Source organism: Ambystoma mexicanum, unplaced genomic scaffold (assembly GCF_040938575.1).
Source record: "Ambystoma mexicanum isolate Mex_15411 unplaced genomic scaffold, UKY_AmexF1_1 Mex_scaf16, whole genome shotgun sequence".
Classification (NCBI taxonomy): domain Eukaryota; kingdom Metazoa; phylum Chordata; class Amphibia; order Caudata; family Ambystomatidae; genus Ambystoma; species Ambystoma mexicanum.
This window is the reverse complement of record NW_027182391.1, coordinates 1568191-1592103: the sequence shown is the minus strand read 5'-3', so window position 1 is coordinate 1592103 and position 23913 is coordinate 1568191. Positions and strand designations below refer to the sequence as shown.

At 48.8% G+C, this 23913-nt stretch overlaps 1 pseudogene; it reads left to right on the top strand.

Moving 5' to 3' along the window:
• The window catches only part of LOC138554395 (zinc finger protein 615-like), a 97642-nt pseudogene extending 74280 nt beyond the window's left edge, over nucleotides 1-23362 (top strand).
• Nucleotides 23363-23913: the final 551 nt, after the last annotated feature.

The following is a 23913-nucleotide window of genomic DNA, read 5'->3' as shown; positions in this document are numbered from 1 at the left end:
GGGAGGCTGCTCAGGGCACTTGGGGGGCGGTAACTCGGCCTTCGGGGCAGGAGCGTGGTGTTCCGTGTGTTTTCGGGTGGCCAGCTTGATACGGAGTGATTTGGCACGTGAAATTCCTGCACGTCAGCGTGAAATCCGAGGAAAGGCCCTTAGCGCGTAAGTGCGTCAGCACGCATACGCGATTCTATTGGACCAGAGTCCCTCATCGCGTAAGCGCGTCTGACGTGATCCGCACGGGCGTTCCCCACTCAGCACGTGAAGACGGAGCACACGTGGAAATCCTGCACGTCAGAGTGTCATCGCGTGTAATTGGCCAAAAGTGCGCGTACACGCCATTGGCCTATGTACGTGTATTTCATCGCGTGTAATTGGCCAAAAGTGCGCGTACACGCCATTGGCCTATGTACGTGTATTTCATCGCGTGTAATTGGCCAAAAGTGCGCGTACACGCCATTGGCCTATGTACGTGTATTTCAGGGGCGCGCGGCCACTTACACAGGCAAGTACGTCAGCGCACCTGTATGCCTGCAGCGTGGGAATTTCCACACGCGATTGGAGTGGGAACTCGATTCCAGGGGTGCGAGGCTCACACGCTGCCTACTACACGCGCAAGGCATTAATTTGCGCACTTTTCAATAAACAAGCCAGATGCCAGGATGAACATACCGTTCCTAGCAGCAGTGGCAGTGGGCTACCAAAGGAGGATGAGGAGGAGAGTCAGGGCCAGAATATTCACACCCAGAACCAGCCTATTCGGGATGCCTGATGACCAGGTGTATGGGAGGTACAGGTTTCCAGCACACATCATACTGGACCTGGTCAGTGAGTGGGAGGATGACCTCACATCACCCACCCTGTGCTCCCAAGCACTCAGCCCCCTGCAGAAGGTCCTGAATGTACTGCACTTCTTGGCCACTGGATCCTTTCAGCGGACAAGTGCCATAGTGGGTGGTGTGTCACAGGCCACGCAGTCACGCTGCCTACACCAGGTCTTGAACATCATCACTGCACGGCCTTCAGTCCGCAGGCACATATATCTCCCCAGGACTCATGCAGAAAGGCGGACGTGCATCCAGGAATTCTATGGTGTGGCTCAATTCCCCAAAGTGCTTGGTGCAATTGACTGCACACATGTGGCTCTACGTCCACCCAGGGCAACAGAGCACATCTATAGAAACCGCAAGCACTGGCATTCCATCAACGTCCAAGTTGTATGCAATGCCAAGGGAATCATCACATCAGTATATGCCAACTATCCAGGGTCCACCCACGACAGCTTCATCTACAGAATGTCTACCCTATGCCGGGACCTAGAGGCTGGCCAGCATGGAGATACATGGCTGCTTGGTGAGCATGAATGCCACTCCACATGCATGCATGTCAGATACTGGGTCATGACACAACACCACTAATGATACCCATCACCACCTCCGCAGGGGACAGTGCCTACCCTATCAGCCCCCACATGATGACCCCAATCCGGAACCCCACCACGCCACCCCAGGTAAGGTACAACACAGCCCACATTGCTACACGGGGCATAGTGGAGCGCACATTCGGAGTGCTCAAGTCACGCTTTCGCTCCCTTGACCGTTCTGGCGGGCAGCTGTTATATGCTCCCCGAATAGTGTGCAGGATCATAGTGGCAGCATGTGTCCTGCACAACGTTGCAACACGCCGGGGCCTGCCCGTGGACATGGTGGTGCCCCCACATCCACAACCACATGCACGCCCGCTGCGCATGGGAGGGGAAAGGGCACGGGGGGAGGCAGCCCGTACGCAACTGGTGGCCAACTTCTTCACCTAGGAATCACAGTGCTGGCTAGTGCACACTGCTCTGGCACATACCATCTGACAATCAATGATGACTCTACCTGACAATGTCTGAAAATTACTTGACAATGAACTGTCAGATACACATCAGCCTGAGATTGTTAACATGGAAGTGTCAATATGTGTGCACCCCTAGCTACACATACACCAGCTATGCATCACAACGCAAAGACACAACTCCATCAATCTAAAATGCATTGCCACAGGCGATTCACTACATGACAACATTGCCATGTCACCCACTCCCTTCACAGTCCCGCCACTGAGGACACCATGTCATGGTATGTGACAGCAAACAAACTGGCCATCACAACATGACACCAGTGTCACAAATAGCAGTGCCCCAAATGGAACATAGCCGCACTTGAGCAGCTAACCGCCCTGGAGCCACTACTACACACCTGTGTAAGAGTAATTTCTATCAAATTACACACCAACCCACCCTGAAGCCCACCCAAACAAGACACATTGCATGTAATCAATGGTAGTCTCATTACCTGATTCAGCTGGTATGTCCTCACCGTCCAGATGTACAGTGATGGCGCCATGCAAAAGTGTCAGTGCACATCTACCGACATGTAGTGTGACTCCAGAGAGTATGCCCTTGTGAAGATCTGTGTGAAATACCTGCAAAACATGAGCAACATATGTAAGTAGAGGCACATATCATACCATCATGCATAGTTAGGTGCAACAACAATGAACACTATGAATGTCTACACAGTATTGACTATGGACTGGCCAACAGCTCATGGGAGTCCAATGTCACCGTGTAATTTGCTGTCACTTGGGCACACCCTTTGCAAGCCCATGGAAACGGAAGCAGGAGGGGTGTGGATGTCTGCTACCCAAGCATCGAAACCAAACTCAGGACAAGCCTGCATGTGCCCAGCCACAATACAGTGTATGCCCAGGTACCCACACAAGGCAACACTCTTGCAAAATAAAAATGAAAAAGAGAAAAAATGGCCATGAAAGGGCCGGCGGGGGGGGGGGGGGCACCTATGAGGTCCGAGGACAGGATGCACGCCACAATCCACCTGTGTGGATCATGGGAAAGGAAAACACCCCATAGGCTCGTGGCCCACACGGCTACTCTGTTGTGGGAGATGAGTCGCTATGGCTCTGCCCAGACCCTGCAGCTGACTCTGGAGGTGGGGGAGCTGCCTCAGAAGATGGTGTGACAATGGGAGGCAGCCCACGCAAAGCACGAGTTTGCTCCTCCATGGCTGCAAGCAGGCGGGTCTGGTAGTTCTGGTTCTGGGTTATAATCATGCGGAGGTCCCCATGCAGTAACTCCCGGGATGACCTGACCTCCGCACGAGTTGCCTGCATCTCGGCCGAGAGCGTCCGTGTCAGACGCTCCAGCTGCTCCTCTGTCCTTCTATGGGATGAAGCCTCAAGCTCTAACAGGGTCGACCTGAGGTGACGGAGTTCTTCCCTCAGGGCTTCCCTGTGGCGCTGGGACTCCATGGAAAGTGATTCCCGCAGAGTCGCCAGTGCCGCCCGCCTGTCCATGTTGGACGCCAACATATCCTCCCTGTGTGCCTGGCAGATGGACTCTGTAGCCTGCTCCAGTCGCTCCATCAGCCTTTCTGGGGGGACAATGGAAGTGGCCACCCTATCCATGGCCTGTGCAATCATCTCGGATGATGCTGCCTGTTGGGTGGCCATACCGTAGATGGATTGCTCCCATACGGTATTGCCAGGTGGCATACGGCCACCACGTTGACGGGCACCACACCTGCCTGGGGCAAGGCGGACTGCGCCTTGCTGTGCCGGCAAGGCCTCAGGCTGCAGGACTGCATTCCCTCTCTGATCTGCAGCCCCAGGAACAGGATCAGAGATTGGGTGGTGTGGCCCTGCATCCGTAACCACCGGAGGCTGATCTGCCGACACTGACATCCCCATTGAGGCCAATGGCCTGGCTGCAGGTGGGTCGGACAGAGGAGATTCTCTCCCAAGAACACTCACCTGCGACTGCACATAGGTGTCATCCTCCGAGTCTACACCTGAATACTGCTCGGGGGAGGAACCCCCAGAGACACCCCTCGACAGCACGGCCTGCAGCACTTGTGGGTTTTCACCCACAAACACACCACGTCCCTCACTTGTGGTAGGTCGGCCCGGGTTGCCCTCCTGGGACGGCTCCACCACCACATCCCCAGCATCAACAAGTGCTTCGTCCCCTGCAAAGACATGAAAGAGAAAAATGGAAACAGGCATTAGCACCATGGCATGCAACAAGGGCTGATGAACAACATAGGCAGTAGTCCTACGACACATGTCCTACATGACTGGGAGTCCTCCTATGCATTCACCATCACTGGGTCTGTAGGGGAGGCTCAGGGCATACTATGTACTGATTGGAGAGCAACGCCTGCTCACCTTGATGCCTAGCACTGCCATCACACATTGGGCGGTGATTGCCATGTCAAAGGCACATGCCATCACACACATGGCATGTGACATAGCCACCAAGTGAAGAGGGAGAGGAGGGCTACTTTTTTGGATTTCAACCACTCTGGTCCTGACATTGCATCGTCACATCAATTAGTATACATGTTGTACATGGATCTGCTAGTCCAAATTGGCAACGATGCACAGTGCCTTGTCTACATCAACATAATGCAGTAAACATTGTGATTCCACCTCCCCAACACCTGTAACGGAATAATTTTGCATTCGTGAAGCACCGGTCAAGTAATGTTTGTAGGTGCAGCGGAGCACTGAGGGGTGGTGGGGCAGAAGGGGATGCCAGTCAACAATACTACTGGTGCTGGTGTCATTCATGTCACGCAAGTGCAGGGGTGGGTGGCACAATGAAGTGCAAGGGGGAGTGGCGGCTGGAAGTGCTGTACAAGGTAAGTAGGACTTGACGTCAAGGGCAGATGGTGTTAGGCGCAGACAAGTGCTGGGGGGGTGGCCTATAGGGGTACAGAGACAATCATGCTGTGCTGTGGGCTCGGAGGGGACAGGGGAGGTACACACTGCTTCTGGCTCGGCAAGGTCCTTTCAGATTTCTATGTGTCCTGCAGAGTTGTCACATGCCGCAGATATGTGCCCTTGGATTGGGGATCTCATCTTGGTGAGAAGGGTGAGGCGCTATTGCCTTTGGAGCATGTGGCAGGCCAGTTTGCCAGAGGATGGCCATGATGCAGGACATTCCCTCTCTGCCACCCGGCACCTGTGGTTTGGGTTCCCAAGATCCGAGTCATGCCAGGACTCTGCATTGGCATGGGGCTTCAGACAGGTGGTCATGACCGTGGCAAAGACATCCAGTGTACCTGACATGGAGTGGAGCATGGAGTGGGCCCTGTCAGGATGGGAGTGAGCCTAAGGGGGAGCTGGATGGGGGGGAGATTTTGGCAGCATGAGCCTCGACTGACACACACTTCATGGGTCGGAATACCAAGAAGGTGTGTGACAGTGGTGAGGGTGGCTTTGCCTGTGGGGTGTTGAGGGTGAGCTGGGAGGAGAGGAGAATGTGATCACTCCAGGAGAGAGGAGTGCAGAGATGGACGGAGAGGGGAAAGTCAGATGAGATCAGAGCATCAAGAGTGTGCCCTGCAGAATGAGTAGGGACAGACGGGAGTCTAGAGGGTGAGAGGGAGTTGCTGAGGTCACAGAAAGGTCACGTGGGGGCGTCAACAGGCATGCAGGTGGATGCGTACCGCACCAAGGATGAGGAATTCTGTGTCTGGGGACATGAGTGAGGAGGAGAGGTGAGGACACTCAGAAAGGAAGTAGTACATTTGACCAGTTTTCCCAGACACAGTACGCACTGTTTGAGAATGTCAAGGTGTGGTGGACAGAAACCTCACACAAGCCATTCCAGAGTGGAGTAGGTCTAAGTAGGTGTGACAGTGGCAGGAATACCCTCAGGGAAGCCAAGGGCACACCCCCCCTGCACAGTAGTGGCGGGCCAAGGAGAGGGTCAAGGATGCAGACAGAGCTGGCCGTCAGACATGTTTCCATGAGACCAAGGATGTCAAGGTGCATAACCTCATGTAAGTGACAGTTATCGGAGGAATGCCTGATGCAGCCGCAGTGAAAGGAGTGTAATTGTGGAGGAGGTTGACAGCCTTGTAGGACTTACGGGGAGTGCTAGAGATCAGAGGTGCCGCATGTGTAGGAGTTGGAGTGGGAGGCGGAGAAGGTTCATGGGAGGGTGCAGGGAGGCAGTGCAGGATTGATGAGGAGAGAGGAGGGGGGACAGCAGGAGAGGTAAGGAAGTTGATGAGATGTGGGTAGCATTTCTCAAGGAGATTGAGGTTGGCCTAAGGGCCTTGGACTGAGACGCTCCCATTACCATGCACATCAATAGTGGTATCTGAGGATTGGAAGGAGGCCAGGAGTACACCCCAACGGGTCCCACCTATGATGGTGGAAGAGGAGCAAGGAGAGAGGACAGGGACCATGTGAAGGGTCTATGGGACAGGCAAAGGCATGTATGAGCAGATGTCAGTGAGAGTTAGCTTAGAGTAGGCTCAGATGCACTGGTCAGCAATAGGGTGGGTCGCATTGGAGGGCAGGCTGCCCTCATTTGACTTTTGGCAAGCAGGTGTGGTGCGTAGGGCACGATGGTCTGAACTGTAGAAGTCATGGAAGATAGACCATGAAGAGCAGCATGGAGTGTGAGGGAATGGGGCTCGAAACCAGACGGTACCAAAGGACCCAGGAAGGAGGTGGATGTCAAGGCTACATCCACAGTATGACTGCATGTTGGTAGGCATTTATATACAGAGGACGCATTAGCATGTGGTATCATTGCATGTCAGGCATGTGAAGATGAAACTTGAATGGCTGGGGGAAAGGAGAGGAATGGTATGTAAGACATCAGATGAATAGACAGGGGAGTATGAGCAACAATGTAGTGACAAAATTACTAATCAAGGGCAACTTCCATGGTGTTGGCCCATATGTGCACTGTTGCCAGTAGGGATAGTGCTGTGGCCAGATGGTGTTGCACTGAACATACTGGATGAGGCACATGGGTGCCACTATCAACTCTGCCACACACCCCCTTGACAGGCACCCAACATGAATGCTTCACACACACACCATGCACATGGATAATACACACATGCATGTGCACTCACCGGATGATGCCTCGTAATCAGGGAGGTCTCCCACACCTTGGAGTTGTCCCTCGGTGACGTAGGATCCAGCTACGGACTCGTGTGGTGTGAGTTCTATTTCCTGTGCTGGGGACCCACCTCCAGTCACCAAGGTTGCGGCATGACTTGAGGCCAGCTTATCCTTTGCCCTGCGCTTAAGGTCATTCCAGCGCTTCTGGCAATCACTAGCTGTGCGCCTCACTACTCCAAGGGCACTTATTCTGTCAGCAATGGTCTGCCAGTGTGCCTGGCGTCTGGCATGTGTGGTCTTGGACCCTGCAACGATGACCATTTCCCTATCATGATCTGACACATACTGAACAAGTGCATTAAGTTCGGCGTCTGTGAAGCTTGGCTTCCTTGATGGGCCGGACTGTGCAGCCGTGTCTGGGGCATCAGCCTGTGCCGGACGTGCACTCTTCCTCTTGCGCTTGGAAGGGGGTGGGGATCCAGAGTGTCCTACGCCGCTGTGGACACTAGGGGCAGGAGCCGTGGTGGACTCTGTACTGGGTGTGTGTGATTGCCCACTCAGCATGGGAGTAGGTGCAGGCATTGGGGGTAGTGGGATGGGGTCAGGCCTGATCTGAGGTGCATGAACTAGGACCGACACAGTCTTGGCAGGGTGTATGAGAGGTGGGGTGGATTGAGCCACACCCTGGCTACGGGGGCCAGCAGATGACCTATCTGGCATAGATGCGCGTGCCCTGATGACACCAATGTGCACCGGTGCACGTGCAGTGGACCTGCTGACCTGGATGTCAGCGATGGAATCACCCTCGGACAGGTCTGGTGCCACAATGGCCTGGTCCGACATGGGCTGATCAGGGTTGGTATCAGCCACATGACTCTCAACTGGGGGGGAACAGGGGCGCCCTGCAAGTCACAACCACGTCCCCTGTTGGATCCTCCACGGCCACCACGTGTGGCTCGGCCACCTTTGCCACCCTTACGGCTTGCACGCCTCCCAACCATGGCACTGATGGTATTGTGCGTATGGGAGTGGGTGTGCACAATTGTCCTGGGCAATTGGGTGTCAAAGGCGTTGGGTACCAGATGGTATTCGTACCCTAGTGCAGTGGCAAGGCTATATGACACCCCTGGGGAAAGATGACGGGTCACGCAACGCACAGGCACCCCAAAAAAGTTAAGGAACGTGCACAATACCCCTCCTAGACCACGTGTGCTGATGGAAAACCCTGCACTACGCTGTGGCATCCAGTAACACAATGAACGTATGCGTGTCACACGCGGCCTAGATTGACCTCTGAAGGGGTAGGCTACACACGGGGCAAGCACAGATGTTAGATACGTGCGTGACTCACCGTCTGCCAGGTAAAAGAGCGTGAAAAAATAGCACTTTTGGTTGGCAACACCCCCGCCAAAAGAAGAGGTGTACGCTGTCTGAGGAGACAGGACAACTGTAGAAGGGGACACTGTTTGAGGGAACAGGCCCAGGAAAACCAGTACAAGAGGAAAAAGAGAAAAGAGCTGTCAGAGGTAACAGGGAGTACGAACTGGAAACGCTGTGAAGTAAATCGCGTGTGAAACGACAAGAAGTACCGAATTCACCCACTCGCTCTCCACGAAAAGCACGTACAAGGAAATTGTGTTCAACACTACCTTTTATACAGGCCCACACGTACATCGTCACTTACGGCGTGTACGTGCTTGGCCCATTTTCACCAATCACACGCTTTGGCACTCCTGCGTGTAGCTCTCTTTTCACCAATCACACGCTTTGTCACTCCTGCATGTGGATCCTTTTTCACCAATCACGCGCTTCGACACTCCTGCGTGTCGCTCACTTTTCACCAATCACACGCTTTGTCACTCCTGCATGTGGATCCTTTTTCACCAATCACGCGCTTCGACACTCCTGCGTGTCGCTCACTTTTCACCAATCACACGCTTTGACACTGCACGTGCAGGTAACTATTGACGCACATATGCTGGTGACGGGTTTTCGCGCGATGAGTGTGGGGTTTTCAGGTGCAAAATCACTCCCTATCAGGCTGTCCACGCGTTCTAACACGAAAGACCACGCTCCTGGCCAGGAGGCCAAATTTAAGTCCCCAAGAAGCCTGAGCACGCTCCCACCTGCCATCGGCTGCTGCCTGACTGCCTGCTGGCCACGTGCCCCACAGTGCTGGTGGGTGGGGGTGGTGGGAGACATGGGTGGGGGCCTGGTGGAGGGTGCCCCTGGTGGATGGGGGTTGGGGGTGGTGGGAGACATGGATGGGGGCCTGATGGCAGGTGCCCCTGCACTGCTGGGGGGTGGGGGTGGTGGGAGACATGGGTGGGGGCCTGGTGGAGGGTGCCCCTGGTGGATGGGGGTGCAGGGGGACATGATCAGGTGTGCAGGGTAGTCCACTGTTTTGTGGGCTGCCTGCAGGGGCCGGGGAGGGTGTACAGGGTACACCTGTGGGGGCCCACCCAGCCTATTCGCATGTGATAATTCCCACGCACCCCTGTGATACACGTACCCTGGCCAATCGCGTGTTGAACTTCCCGCTACCCCTGTAATACACGCACCCTGCCTGTTCGCGTGTGATGATTCCCGCGTACCCCTGTAATACACGTTCCCTGGCCTATCGCGTGTTCTACTTCACGCGTCCCCCTGTAATACACGTTCCCTGGCCCATCGCGTGTTGAACTTCCCGCTACCCCTGTAATACACGCACCCTGGCTGTTCGCGTGTGATAATTCCCGCGTACCCCTGTGATGCACGTTCCCTGGCCTATCGCGTGTTCTACTTCACGCGTCCCCCTGTAATACACGTTCCCTGGCCCATCGCGTGTTGAACTTCCCGCTACCCCTGTAATACACGCACCCTGGCTGTTCGCGTGTGATGATTCCCGCGTACCCCTGTAATACACGTTCCCTGGCCTATCGCGTGTTCTACTTCACGCGTCCCCCTGTAATTCACGTTCCCTGGCCAATCGCGTGTTGAACTTCCCGCTACCCCTGTAATACACGCACCCTGGCTGTTCGCGTGTGATGATTCCCGCGTACCCCTGTGATTCACGTTCCCTGCCTAGTCGCGTGTAGTACTTCCCGCGTACTCCTGATTTGGAGATTGCCCGCTTTGCTTTCCTTGTTTGCCTGCCCTGTGAAGTGGTCCGGGGTTAGCGCAGCCCTTAGCGATGATTTAGCGCTTTTGATGGCTTTTCCGTGCGCGAGGGCGTTCTTGGGGGCGTTACTGGCGCTGCTGCAGGCTCGCTGCGATTCTCTGCGCCACGGCTGTTTTGGGAGCTTGAAATCCATGAATACGCTGTGCGCGGAAATCTGTTTTAGCGCACGTGCCTGGCGCAGACTATCGCAGGCGCACGCTGTGCGCCAGCCGCGTGCGCTACTTGTGCGCTGGATTCTATGAATTACCCTGCAAATATAGTATTGGACAATGGAGTTCTACCTAACGCCGACTAATAACCTATCTTCCACACAAATGTATATTGCTGAACGTTGAGATTATCAATCACAATGTTGTTGTTGATGTATTGCTGAATTGTACAACCTAGTAAAATGTTATGAAAAAAATATAACAATCTCATTAGTGTTCTCAAATGTTTCCATTGATTTGCAGTGAAGTCTATTATTTGTATTTATTAGGTTTATATAGCGCTTTAATCCAAAGCACTTTACATTATAACAGGATTGCAAAGAATAATGAAATAGATGCATATTTACAAACATGAAACAAACCAATGAAACAATTTACCTAGGTAGTAGAAAGGTGAAGGGAGGGTAGAGGAGTAAGGGAAGAGAATAGGGAGTCAACATGGGGAATATAGATGAAGTTTCAAGGGGATATGAGGAGGCATAAGAGGGAAACGGAGGGGGTAGGAAAGGTGCGCAGGAGGGAGAATAGGGACGTAAGAGAGAAGTGAAGGTAGTGAAGGAGGTCAGGGCGGGGGATGGAGAAGAGGAGATTTCAGGGAGGCGCGGATTTCAGCGTGCCAAGAGATTTCATCGTGCCAACTGTTTAGGCTAAACAGTTGGCACGATGATGCACACATAGGTTCCCGTGGTATTTGAATGATATGAATTGTTGAGATTTTGTTTGTTTACATTGTTTTGTTGTAAAATAAAATGTCATTTTGTAATAGAGGTTTGCTGGCATATTATTTGATTAGCCTTAAGTTTGTGTGGTTTTGAGAAAGTTAGGGTTGATCTAGCTCATCTCAGAATGATGGATTAATTAAGGCTTTCGGGCCGCTCTATTAAAGAAAGATCATTGAATCATTCAGTAAAAATGCAGGTCTCTTGACTTTGTGTTTTACAAGTGGTTGGTGGACCTGTGGCGTCGAGGTACTTAGAGCTTTGTTCTGAGTTTACTTTTTCTAGAGTGTATCAATTAAAATGGATGATTTTAATAAAAGACTGATGTAATGTGGGTTTTTAGGTTATAGGAAATATGTGTATTAATTATCTTGTGTACTTCTAACGTAAACACACAACAGTAATGGATTGTAAGTAATGACAAGACAATTTGGGCTTAGCCAACAATTAGCCAACGGAGAAAGATTTGCTTATAACAAATTTATGGAGTCCATTTGCATAGAATACATTAATTTGTGACCAACATTAATGTGATTTTCTTCACAGATGTCACCCCAGTTTGTTTTTTAGTTTCTCAAGTAACGTTGGTGCTCGCCACTTATTGTATACTATGATAGCTTTGCATATACACCGTCTTAGACTATATGCTTGCCAAAATGGCATCTCATGTGAGCCTACATAGACTCCCAAACCTTCCAACACTACCCAGCAGGGGAATGCTAGAAAGGCAAGTGGACATGGATCATCTGGTCTGGAGAGGAGTATGCCTTGTTCCTCATGCATACCCAATGCAGAGGACGAGGGCTGTGGAAGGCAACAGCACAATACCTGTGAGGCTGAGGCTGAGGAGAGAATGAATGAGCAATCCATATCTAGGCTTTCCAGAGATCTCCCACCAACCCGTTGCTCAGGCTTCCTGCAGGATAGCCCCTACCCTGGTGGGATGCTCCATTGGGCAGACGTCCTGGGAAAAGGAAGCATTGATGGTGATAGCCAGGCACTAGAGTACAGAGAGATGGGCATGGCTGAAGGCAGCAGCAAGGTGTGGTTTAATAGACCAAGCCCTGGCAGGCAAAGTCATCCACAGTATCACGGCAGGCTGATACTATATTAATGATGCAGGGAAGCAAATGGCCTGGGCTTTGCACAGCCTCTACTCCTGCTAGAATTACCTTGCCAACTTGTGGTAGTGTTCAGCTGTAGATTCCTGACAGTCCAGCTGAGAGCAGTTCACCAACTTGTGAAACAATGCAAGGATCTGGAAAAACCTGTGCATTACATTTGTTAATGTTAAATGTTAAAGGGATTTGTAACGCGCACCGTCACCAAAGGAATTGGTCCCCAGGCGGATCTGTAAACGATAAAGGTGGGATGGGTTAGTAAGGTGAAGAAGGGAGTAGGATAGTGAGAGGAGTGGTGTTCTGTTGGCAGCTTCAACTCGGTATACACCGGGTGCTGAGCTTTGGTGCGGGTTTCGGATTGGAGTCAGTCCGCATGTGCTGTGGATCCGGTTTATGTGTTGTTGCAGTGTTGTGAAGTATGTGTGGCTTGTGCGAGAGATGGTTGTGTGAGTTTTTTGAGTGAGATAAGTATGCAGAGTTTGAGCTTATATTAGTTAGTGGGTTACCTGACCTTTACCATGCTAACATTCACAGTTCTGTCTGAGTGTGGCACTTGTTGGCCCTCACATTCCCATCTAGATGCGGCGCAGGCCAACGCTTAGGACTCCATCCAGGTGTAGTCATGCCAACATTCACACTCCCTCCCAGATGCGGCGCAGGCTAGTGTCTAGAGACCCGTCCAGGTGTGGGCATGCTAACATTCACAACTCCATCTGAGCGCCACGCAAGCTGGTGTTCACAACTCTAGGTGTGGCACATGTTAGCATTCATGTTTTTTCTAGGTGCGGGCATGTTATCCTTCAATCGATCCTATCCAGATGCGACGCAAGCCAACGTCTATCTAGATGCGTCTGCCGGTATGGATATGTTCGTCCGGTACGTACGAGTGGGAGAGTCAATTGGGCTTTCGTGTGGGTCTAGGTATGTGGTCAGTCTCTGCAGCCTTCCTCTGTGGCTATTTTCCATGATGTCTTATGCTCTGTCGAGTGGTTGGTTCTTTGGTTTGAGTGTTTGTCCAATTTGAAAGTGGTCGAGGTTGGAGTTATTTTCGTCATTGTTTTAATGTCTGGGCATTCTAGTGCGTCTCCGTTGTGGTTACGCTTTGAAGAACCATGATTTGAGGAGTTTCCTGAATGCTAGGTGGTTTGTTGTATTCCGTATATTCTTAGGTAGGTCATTCCAGGTTTTGGGTGCCTGGTGAGAGAAAGACGATCCTCCAAGTTTTTTTCTGTTGTAGGGTTTTGGTACCAGGCGCATGTCGGTGCTTGATCTTAGTGTTTTTGTCGGTTGGTGTAGGCGTAGTTTGTCACTTAGGAACTCTGCGCCTTGTTTGTGTATTGCTCTGTACGTGATGCACATGGCCTTGAACTTTATTCGCTGTTTGAGTGGTAGCCAGTGTAGTATTTTTAGCGCGGGTGTGATGTGTTCTCTTCTGGGTAGCTTGAGGAGGAGTCTGGTTGCAGCATTTTGTATGCGTTGCAGTTTTTTTTAGAAGTCGTTGGGGCATGCCCAGGTATAGGCTATTGGCATAGTCCACTCTGGACATGATCAGAGCGATGATGGTAAGTGTTTTGTTGGCGCACGACAGGAACGGTAGGATCCTTTTTGCTGCTCGCAGGAGGAAGAAACATTTCTTGATTACCGAGTTTACTTGTGGCTCCAGAGTGAGATTGTTATCCATCAGGAACCCTAGGTTTTTTACAGTTGATGATGGTTCTGGTGTGGTGCCGAGCTCTCTTGGCCAGGGGATGTAGTTGATGTCTCCTCCCTTTTTTGAAACAATCATTATCTCCGTTTTGCCTGGGTTGATTTTGAGATGGTTGAGGTTCATCCAGTTGAATATGTCACGAAGGCAATTCTCTAGTGTGGTGTTTACTTCTCGGGTGTCTTGTATGTTGAAGATTATGAGTATCGTCGGCATAGTTGTAGCATGTGAGGCTGTGTTTTTTGATGAGTTTGATTAGTAGGTACATGTAGATGTTGAATAGAAGCGGGGAGAAGGATGATCCTTGTGGTACTCCGCACGTGGAGTCTCTAGGTTTGGATTTAAAAGGTTTCATCCATATGGTTTTGGTTCTGTTTGTTAGGAAGGATTTGATCCATAGTAGGGCAGTGTCTGTTATCCCTAGTCCTTCTAATCTCTTTATGAGGAGGGCGTGGTTGACAGTGTCGAAGGCTGCAGACAGATCAAGGAGAATCAGGGCGGTGCTGTTGTCTGTGTTTGTTTTTAGGTCGTCCCATATTGAGAGGAGAGCCGATTCTGTTCCTCTCATAGGTCTGAAGCCAACTTGTGCCTGGTCTAGTAGGCAATGCTCTTCTATGAATTCTTGGGTTATTTGGTAGACATACGTTTCTAGCAGTTTGGCTATGTAGGGTATGTTGGAGATGGGTCTGTAGTTAGATAAGTCCTCTACGTTTCCTGTTGTGTCTTTGAGTAGTGGCTTGATGTAAGCCGATTTGAAGGCCTGCGGTACTTTACCTGTTGAGATTGAGAGGTTGAGGAGGTTCCTGTGGTATTCCATGGGGGTTCCTTGTTTGAGAATTGTTTTGTATATGTCCGGTGGGCAAGGGTCTTCAGGAGAGCACAATTTGTTGCTTTGGTTTACCAGTTTGACGAAAGCCTCAACTGATATTTCTGGGAAGTTTCGTAGCTTGTTTGCGTGTTCATCTGTGTTGGTGGGGTTTGAGCTGTGAACGCTTGGTCTGTTTTGTATGGTGTGTTGGATGGAGGTTATTTTGTTTTTGAAGTGGTCTCCGAGGTCCTCGCAAAGTTTTGTCGATGGGATTGGCGTGTTGTTGCAGGCCGGTGGGTTTTTTATTTCGTTTATGATTTTGAATAGTTCTTTTTGAGCGTTTGGTGCTCTGAAGATTCGGTTGTCGTAATGTTTCCTCTTCACTTTTTGTATTTCCTTTTTATATGCACGTATCTGTTGTAGGTATTTCAATTTGTTTGCGGTGTTGTTGTTCCTCCATTCAGATTCTAGTTTTCGGTTTTTCCTTTAATGGCTTTGAGTAGTGGGGTGAACCATTTTGCTGTAGTTTTCTTGCGTGATGGGGTGAAGGACTTTTCTTTGGCGATGTCGTCAAGGGTTGTTGCGATCCAGGTATGAAGTAGGGCAACTTTTTGACTAGACTAGTCAACTTTGTGGTAGAGGCAGATGATAAATAACCAGAGGTGTTGCTTCTGGAGGGTGGGTAAGCTCGCACAGCCTAAGGTGGTGGCTGCACAGATGACACACCTGAGAACAGATGAGGGGGAGCTTGTCGTCTAAGGATTATACACTCCGAGCATAGAGCACTCCCAAAACATGATTTCATCGTGTCACCTCAAACTGGTGTTTGTCCCCCCATACTCGAACGCTCAAAGGTTCTCGCATATACTGTTGTGATAGCTACCTACACTAGACACACAATACCTACACTAGACACACAATACCTACACTAGACCCACAATAAATGTAGGTCTGGCAGACCAACAGGTGGACAGTTGGGGTTATGCATACTATTCACACGTACATACATCTTATTCCAGGGTCACTGACATATGGGTTGCAAGAGATGCTGGCTTTGGAATTCTAGCCCTTTTATGTCATGGATCTGTGGGATTATGTTGAGCGGATTCCCCTGGAGTAGGTTGAGTAGAATTTCCACAGTAGATCAACTGGAATAATGTGTGTAACCACTAAATGGTGGCATCAATTTGTGGATATCAATGGTGATGGGCAACATCCCCATTAGTTACTAGGGATGTGATGAAAGCAGTTTTTGGTCACAGCACAGAGGGTACAAGGTCATGCTGAGATTGAACCTAAGGTGCAAGGATCAGAATCCTCAAAAAGTGGTCTGGTTTGGGTTAGTGGAGCCTGGTAACATACCCATTTACACCCACTCCTTAACAGTAAACCAGAGTGTGTACCACCTCCTGAAAACAATACTGTGGTATTTTGAACAGGGAAACGGAAGTGGGATCCCTCTGGCCAATTAAATGTAGTTCTTGGCAAGGGGGCATTTATATAAAAAATTATGAATGCAAATGGGGTGATATTGTGGAGTTCACAGAGTCTTTCATACATGTTATTCTTTTGGTCTCTGACACAAACTCCAAATCCATCCCTCATCTCCAGGATTGACAGAAAAAATAAGCTTATCTAGGTTTAAAGTCAATGGGCCTCATTACACGGACGGGGGTAACCATGGCGCTAATAGTGCCATGGTTGCCGCCGGTATTTTACCGATTCCGCCTTTGTGAAATGGGGAATTACCGCCCCATTCCAAGGATGGCAGGGCGGTAATTCCCCATTCACCAAGACCCTTCCCCATTTCCAATTGAGCCCCCATAGGGCTCAATGGGAATGGGGAAGGCGGCAATTATGGTACCACAAATTGCGGTACCGTAATTGCCCCCAAAGTCCCTTCGCAGGCCCGTTCCTTACCGCCTTCCGTGTAATGAGGCATAATGTTTTGAATGTAGTGGCAGCATGGCCTGTGCCATTCTCACCATGGGAAGAGATTGGTGCTTTCCCACTTTAAATCACAATTCTGTCCTTGTTTCCTCGATTGTGCTGTTGGGTTATATTATTCATGTTTGGGCCAATACACAAGTCATCAGTGATTACATAATGGACTGGTCAAGTCAAACAAGCGCCCGATTGGTGGCAAACGCCTGCCTTTTATCGTTTGTGTATGGAAATTGGGAGCTTCCATGTGCTAATTTAGTAATTTCTGAATAAATATATAAAATATGCATTTAAAATGTTTGTTCACCAAGCCTGTGTTTTTCCCTAGTGTTTTGGATGCAAAACATTTCTAAATAAAAATTATTTGTATTATTCACTGCTGCATGTTACCTCTGTTCCACTAAATGTTCCCATTGGAGCACGACTTCTCTGCCACCTATTAGGGTGCCTTTCCCCAAAAGATGGCACTTCAAAGTCATATAAGTTACTACGTGAGGAGTTCACATCACTACTACTGAGTAGAGTCTTATTACATATGCTGCCTGCGATTGTGAACATATTCAAACTAATAATGTGCTTCTCCTTTTTTGTTAATAGGTGACTGCCCCAGAAATGCAACAACAGTGATTGTTCGATTCTCTGGACTATTGCAGTGAAAAGCTTCATTGTTGGAATATGCAATTTCCAAGCATCTTAGAAGTGCACAAATGTGGGGTCAAGTTGCCCTTTCAGAGTAAATAGGAACTGGGATTGCGAAGTCTGTTGATACATGATGGCTTCCATCCATGCAACCCCTTTGTGGTAACATCCAGTAACCAAGCCTGTTCATTCTGTAAATCCTGGGGGAGCGGTATATCTAGCATGAAAATGACAACGTGCAGTAAGAAAAGCATTTTTCATTTGTGCTCTGAATTTGGAAACGGTTAATTGAATAGGCTCCGCTTAAGAGAACCTGACAAAATAAACTGGCAAGACACGTTACACATGCACAAAATGTGGGAACAATTGCCATCTCAAGAACATACTTACTGCCCACATGAGGACATAGGTGAAAAACCTTATCAGTGCCCTGAATTTGATAATGACGTCCATTTGCATGATACAGTTATCAGCCACCAGCAAATGAATAAAGGTGAGAAACATTATGAGTGCATTCAATGTGGGAAAGGGTTTTCTACAAAGGGGGAGCTTGCTATCCACCAGAGAACACATACAGGAGAGAAGCCTTATGAGTGCACTGAATGTGGGAAAGGGTTTGCTACAAATTAGATCTTTTTCAGACCTTCTTTTGTAACTATGCTGACGACTTCCAGTTTGTCCTCAACATCACCGGCGATTATGATACGGATCAAATCACAGTAAATGCGGTTTATCAACTGATAAAACAGTGGATGTCCACCAATTGGCTGTGCCTGAATGCCACAAAGACCGAGCTCATGGTTTTTGGCCCATGGTGGGCACAAATCAAGTTGGGCCATCAGGATTGATGGTAGTTTTATTAACGTTGTGCAGAAAGTTAAAACCTTGGGCACCTTCATGGAATCCAGTTTAGACTGTGAAGGCCATGTTGCAGCAATTAGCACTAGCACTAACTATCATCTTAAAGTGCTCAGGCAGGTCGCACCATTAGTCACGGTCGAAAACCGTATTAAACTCGTGAGAGGTGTCATCTTGCCACGGGTAGACTACTGTAATGCACTTCTAGGCGGTGCAGGTAAAGCCCAAATTCAGGATCTACAAAAAATCCAAAACAAGGCTATCCGCATCATTTTTCAAATGAAGCGTTCTGAACCCACTACTGCAGCCAGAAAAAAATTGCACTGGCTTCCTGCGGAAAGCAGAACTCAATTTAAACTGATAATAATATGTCATAAATGCATCTTTGGAAATGCTCCTGCTTACCTAAAGGATGTCATTGGCATCTACCAGCATAAAAGGAACCTTAGGTCGGCTGAAGGCTATTTACTGGTACAGCACCGGGTGAAACGCTCCCGAGGTTCTGGAAGGGCTTTCCACACTCAGGCAGCCAAAGCATGGAATGCACTGCCTGCATCCCTGCGTAAGACAGAAGACCTTCTTGCCTTCCGAAAACAACTAAAAATGTATCTTTTCAATTAGTGTTAGTGTAAACTTCTGCGGTAATCTTTTGCTCATTGTATTTTGTTCTCTCGGCGCCTGGATGCCTATGGGCTTTGGCGCGGTACAAGCACAATAACATAACATAACATAACAGTCAAAGGGAGACAAAGCAAGTTTTTCGGATATTTATTTTCAATAGTAGTGAGCAGTTTGCATATCCCCACAGCTCTGCTCGGTCGATAGTAGCCTGCCTTGCTTGGGCTTTGTAGGCTTCCAAAGATACCCAGACAGCACCATTGTCAAAGTCGCACGAGAACCTCTAGAGGGCCCTACTGTATGTAGCCAATGAGACCTGCTCCTTGGCCATGTGCAGATCCCAATGGCAGGATGACGCCACCTTCAAGCCTAGATAATCCTAGTGGTCGACCCGATTATGCAACCGTCTTCCAGTTCCAACCTTGGGGGTTTCGGTTTCTTCGTTACCCCCACACTGAAGACCACGCTCTTAGTTTTTGCATCATTGATGGCTAGGCCATTTCCGACCACAGAAATCCTTGAAGAGCTGAAATTGTTTCTTGGTGCCTATCAGTGTAAGAAAGAAGGACCGCATCATCTGCAAACATTAAGACTGGGATTTCATCACCGGCCAGTTTTGGGGCATCAGTACAAGCAGACACCCAATCAGCAATAATCCCATTGAGGAAAATGCAAAAGAGTTTGGGAGCCAGCAGACAACCCTGGCAGACTCCCTTCTCAATGCTAATGGGTTGCGTTGTGCTCCCATCAGTGCCCCAGCGCCCCTCAGCCGTGTTGCCTGAATAAAGTATCTGAATGGCTGCAGAAAATGCGATGGGATGTCTAAACTATGTAAAATTTCCCACAGGCGGCTCCTTGGCACAGTATTAAAAGCCGTACGAAGGATTACAAAGATGGCATGCACTTTAATTGTCCTTAATACAGCATACTTGTCAATATTAAGCGCAACCTCAAGTTTTGATCCACAGTGCTTCGGGCACTGCAGAAACCTGCCTGACGGTGACCAATACGATTATTACTAATCCAGGCTTCCAGGTGGCTCAATACTACTTGGCATATATTTTGCCCCCTGAGTCGAGGATGGCAGATCCTCAGTAGATCCCTCAAGCCTTTTTTTTAAATAAAAAAAAATCAGCACAATCTCTGCCTGTGTCCAAGAGACAGAAACAACATTAGTTTGTACAACAGAGTTAAACAGCCTAGTCAAATATGGAACCCATATGCCAGGTTCTGACATGTGAAAATGAATAGGGACCCTATCCGGCCCTGTGGACATGCCCAATTTCTGCTTCTGTAGAGCTCTGCTAACTTCCTCACAGTTGATGACAAAGGATGCATCAGTGAGGTCAATCACACATGGAGTGTGGGTCAGGGGGCCTTGTGTATTCCGAACAAAAGATCTATTCTCCTTGTATAGTTCTGAAAACTGAACGACCCACACAGATTCAGGAACACAGCCTTGCTGATTACTACTGGTATTCTCGTGGCATAATCCCATGATTCCTCAGAAACCCTGTGAACCCCCCACCGCTGCTAATAGCTGTCAGCAGTTGGCTCCAAGTATCTTCAGTCCATGCTTGGTCTTTCTCTTTCAGGAGCAAATGGTAGGCTTTCCTGGTCTCTTGGATAATCGAGCTACCCACAGCACGTTGGAGCCTTGCTTGTAGAATTAAAGCTAGATTTGCTGCTCTACAGTCGGCACCATACCAAGGGGTTCAGGTAATCATAAGGAAAGTAACGGCTTTGTGATTTAGAGAAAAACGAGTCAGGGTTCCTCAGCAGGTCTGCAGTGACCTTCTGTCCCGTTAGATGTGCAGTACTCTCTAAAGTGGTGAAATGTTGTAAAAGAGGAAAAATGCCCCCATAATCCAATGGCGGGGCCATTGGTAGATGAACATTAGTCCACTTGATATTACGCTGGGCATGGCCCACTAAAGCCAGCGGAACACTCAGTAGAATCAGTCACTTTCAATGCCCAGAACGGATGATGATCACTCTCGCTTCTCTGGTGTATGGAGAAATTAGCTACAGATGGCCAAGCCTCTAGATTTGCCAAGATGTTCTATTTTACTGCGCAAGTGGACATTATCGAATGTGTCAATGGCCAGCACATACCTAGGAAAACGGCCATTACAGGCCCTAGGGTTAACCCCCCATCAGCAACATTGCAGCCTCCTCCACCAGCCTATACTGCATCTTGGACTTGATTGAATTTAAAACATTTATAACCCAATGGTGATCATCCTCCTCCATTATCTCCACCATACTGTCTAAAGGCTCGTATTGCAGATGAAAATCCCCATTAAGATAGTTTGCAAGGAATTAGCTGGATTAGACCTTCAGGCATCAATTCTCTCCGTAGCACTGCAGAGAAGATCAATACCTAGTCCTTGCGACTACCTAACATATAGGTTTAGAAGAAGGATATTAGACCCATCAAGGGATTTAAGACGTTGTTCCAGAAAGTCTGTAGAGCCTGAATCCGTAACTCTAATTGACTCGCACATGGACACATTTACCATGTCAGCAAACCACCACTAGGGCGGTCATGTTGGCCCTGGTTGGTGGGAATCCCATGCATGGCATACCCCTGGAAGTGGGGGCTTCAGCAGCCCACAGGTTTTGTAAGCTAATCACCTCAAATGTGTGAATAAACCAAGCCATTTGTTGTCCACCAAATATTTGTTAACACCAGCAATATTCCAAGATGTGGTGCACATCTGATGCCCGTGTTGTACGATGGTTCCAATGGGTGACTCAACTGCATCATCCTTCTGACCCAGGATATCCTGTTTAACCAAAACATCAGCATTTGACAACACAACGATGGGGTGCCCGCCCCCTCAGTCTGCACGGTCCTGGGAGACACCCTTCCCCACGTCACCAGAGAGTCCCTCAGCTGGTAACGATAGTACCTCCATTATGAGCCCCAGTGTACCGACCATCCATCCCTCCATCCCTCTCTGGTGCATGCCAGCAGCTCGCAAGGCACAAGGAGCACCTGTCAAAGCGGGGTCAGTCTTGTGGCCTCACCTCGTTGAAGTTGGGTGGAACCTCTAGATTGGACATATCACAATGGGCATATCACAGTGTGTCCCACCCAATGGAACTCCTACCCTTCCGTCTCCCTCACCCAGTTGCTCATTCGGCGGTGAGAATTTAATTGACATTTCAAGATCATGCGTTTGTAGGGCTCTCTGCTCCATCAATAAAACATCTCGCACCATCCTGGGGTCAGCTAGTTGGACATCAAATCCCTCCCTGCCTGGCAACCATTCGCATACCACTATGTCGCTCCCAATTATGGAAAAAGGCATCCCTTTTGGCCCTTACCCAGTGGATTACTTTATTCACTAGGTCATCTTTAGGTTCATGTCACTGTCAGCAGCTTGGGCACGTTCACCAGGAAAATGCAGTTCCAAGATGGTTTCAAGTCATAGACATACCATTTCAGCTAGCCATATCAGAACCCCCAATCGTCAGGACACTGTGGGTCAGCCCCTGGATTACCTCCTCCGACCTCTGTGGTCCACCAGTCTATCAACAACACCATGCATGTTTCCCCTCAGTGCAGCTCCCCCCCACACACATGAACATTTGGTGGACTGACTACATGCGGGGCAACTGTGCTTGCCCCCTTTAGAAGCTCAACACTTCATCAGATCATCAACCACCTTATGCAAAGCCTTCAGTTCAAGCCTCATTATCCTTCCTTAAGTGTGCTACAGTGAACACGGCACTGCTACAACCATCACCTTGCCCAGAGCCATGTGTCCCCCTCTGACCCTCCCACCCCCACATTGCATACATTCTTCTATGCTTCTTGGCACAAACAGTTTATCAATGCTGACAGTAATAGGACCTGAAAGAGGTAGCCCAAAATCAAAAAACATGTGGATTGTGTAAACTATCGATTATGGGGGAAACAGCTTAGCATGTACTGGCAGAATGTAAGGAAAAGGGATCATTATACAGGACTGTACTGGGAGGATGTAGGGAAAAGGTATCATTATACAGGTCTGTCCTGGGCGGATGTAGGGAAAAGTGATCATTATACAGGTCTGTCCTAGGAGGATGTAGGGAAAAGGATCATTATACAGGCCTGTCCTGGGAGGATGTAGGAAAGAGGGATAATTATACGGGTCTGTACAGGCAGAATGTAGGGAAAAGGGATTATATAGGTCTGTCCTGGGAGGATGTAGGGAAAAGGGATCATAATACAGGTCTGTCCTGGGAGGATGCAGGGAAAAGGGATCATTATACAGGTCTGTCCTGGGAGGCTTTGTTAATCGTTAGGACGGGATAAGAGATGACAGTTTCTGGCAGCACTGCTTGAAAACCGAGAATAAGGCACTGCACATTGCTTTACACTGTGTATGGAAGATGATGATTTCGTAAGAGAACAGAATGACTTATCGTCTTGCTCAGAATGAGCCTGAATCAATAAAACAAAAAATGTTAAGGTCCAAATGTTATTTTAGGAGCTCAAGTAGGAGCCGTCATGAATATTGCAGAAAGTTATGCTACATTATTAGTGATGAACTGCTCTTTAGATTCAATGGAAATTAATGCATATATTATTGATTTGTAGTTTTACGATAAATTGTGTTATATGTTTTGTAATACATGTTTAAATGTGCAAAGTGTAATATGAACTCATCACATTAATAAATAATTATTTCATAAGAAGGGTACAATTGTTTATATCTGTTTTTAAGGCAGTTGTATTTTGTATTTGTAATACATTTATTGAGAGTGTTCACCAAAGAGCTTTACAAACATTTAAAATGCAATGGTACAATAAAAATGAAGCACAATAACCAAATTAGTGATCAAAGCTGACTATAGGAAAGAGAAAGAAGGAGCTTTTAATTGGAAAAGAAAATTCAGTTAGGTAGAGGATGCACGGAGAGATGTGGAAGAGTGTTCCAATGTATAGGGGCAAGAAGAGGAAAAGAACGGCATCGAGAAGCACAGGGCGGCTGAGGAACAATGAGGACAATAACCAGCATCGAGTTTAAGCAAAGCTCCCAAGATAGCAACACATTTTCCAAAAGAAAAATCTGGATTCCGCCTCCTTGGAACAAGTAGGTTTACCTATCTTTGCTGCCCACTTTCACATGTAATAGATGACATCATGATTTTACAGTCAGGTGAGTGTGGGTATGAGCAAGAGAGATATCCCTGAAAACAAAATATATTGGTTCT